Here is a 1,944-nt window from a genome sequence, read left to right as displayed (position 1 = left end):
AAGCCAAGGATAAATTGATCAAACATCTTCCCAGGTCACTTCCATGTTTAGGGAAGGATCATTTGAAATGTTGTTCGAGTACTTCTACTGACAAAGACACTAATTATTGGTGTTAGGGTTAGTTTCATACCAGAATTTTGATTGAAATATTCGTTGAATTAAAGTATGAGTAATATAACAATAAAATTATTACATTTATAAAGTAATAATAAGAATAAATTATGGCCAATGAGTTATAGCTCAAATGTCATAGTTTCCTCATACTCAATTAAGAGGTTGCAGGTTCGAGTCTCCTATCTTTGATAAAAAAAAAATAAATTATGGTTCAATAAAATCAAATAATAAAAATCATGTGACAAAAGGGTAAATTTAAACAAAATCAAAATTTAATAGAGTAAATTAAATATCTGTGATCTAATTATTTATATCTTTTTCTTTTTCATTTAACAACTTAAATTTTGGAAAGAGAGATTCATAAAGTTAGTAATGTTGAGCAGAAGTATATATATATATATATATATATCCTCTTTTTCTACATGGTAATTTGATATATATTCTTTATTTTTTAATAATTGAAGAATATTTGACCAATGTATAGGATGATGTAGAAGTGTAGCCGTCAATTTCTGATAATGTTTGTGATGCATGATCTGTATCCAATGGCTAAAACTATATATTGTAAGATGCTATAATATATATAACTACAGGCAATTGTAATATTGAGTGACTTTTGGAAATGTTTGTTGTTGATTGTTCTTTGCATGCAGAGGGAGAGGATTCCTCGAAGGACTTACTTGGAATTAATGAGCATATTTTCCACACGAAGAAAACCATTGATATATATTTCAGTTTGTAGTTCAGAAATATGAGAATAATCCTTTAGTCCGAGTAGGTCTTAAAATTTATAATGTACCAAAATATATGTACAACCTTAGCTTATAAGTTCTTACCACACATTAGTGTCATCCCAAAATTAGAAATGGTAAGAATATTATTGTCAAGTTGTAGAATATCTATCTGTCTAAGTTATTTAAAGGTGCAGTGAGGTAGTTCAACTTCAACCATATAGATAGGTGCTTTATGTGTTAATGCTTCTTCTCGATTTCATCATCACTTGGTCTGGTTCTGTTTTGGTTGGTTACTTTATTATTGTATACATTATTACAATGCACTAAACATATATATAGTACAGCAGTTTCTTGTTACTCTTTCATCCTTTCAACAGTGAAATTCCAAGTCGTTATATTAATTAGATTGATATCCACTAGTGATGTGGTTCATGTTAATTACTTTATAACATAATAAAGAAGTAAAGCTGCTATTGTAGATTCCACATTTTTTAATTAGTACTCTACATGATTGAATCGCACTCTATATTTAAGAGTGTATTATTTATTATTATTATATCTATTATTTATTATATATTATTAATTTTATAATTAAAATATATCATATATTATTGTATTATTATAATTAAAATTAATTTTTTTATAATTAAATTTTTTTCTTTTTCTTTATCTTTCTTATTCTATTATATGACACACTTTTATTAAAATTGAGATAAAATATTTCTTTCCAAAACTAATAAATTTCTTTCTTTCATCTTCTTATTTATATATCTCTCCTTTTTTATATTTTTTTCACCCTATATATAACTTATAATTTATATTTTGTATTACTAATTTAACAAATCAAAATATGTCACAAAAAATTCTTTTATTACAACTAAAATAAAATATTTTTCTCAAAATTAACAAATTCCTTCTTTCCTTCTTCTTCTTTATCTTTCTATCTCATTCTCTATTCCTCTTTACTTTTTTATTCTACAAAAATAAAATTATTAATAAAATATTATAATTTAAATAAATTCATAAAATTATAAAAAATAAATTAAATTTATAATTAAATATAATTAAAAATAATCTCGTAAGGTTATTCACATAA

The 1,944-nt window shown here is 24.0% G+C and overlaps 1 protein-coding gene across 1 annotated transcript in view; it reads left to right on the top strand.

Annotated features, from left to right (window-relative positions):
- LOC107468329 (protein LIGHT-DEPENDENT SHORT HYPOCOTYLS 10) overlaps positions 1-1,205 on the top strand; it is a 4,405-nt gene extending 3,200 nt beyond the window's left edge. Inside the window, exon 2 of the mRNA XM_016087596.3 lies at positions 768-1,205. The gene's annotated coding sequence lies outside the window, so the exon portion shown is untranslated. The remainder of the gene's footprint in view (positions 1-767) is intronic.
- The last annotated feature ends 739 nt before the right edge of the window (positions 1,206-1,944 follow it).

This window comes from Arachis duranensis, chromosome 10 (assembly GCF_000817695.3).
Source record: "Arachis duranensis cultivar V14167 chromosome 10, aradu.V14167.gnm2.J7QH, whole genome shotgun sequence".
Classification (NCBI taxonomy): Eukaryota; Viridiplantae; Streptophyta; class Magnoliopsida; order Fabales; family Fabaceae; genus Arachis; species Arachis duranensis.
Note: the sequence above shows the minus strand (reverse complement) of the source record. Positions and strands in the feature narration are given on the sequence as shown.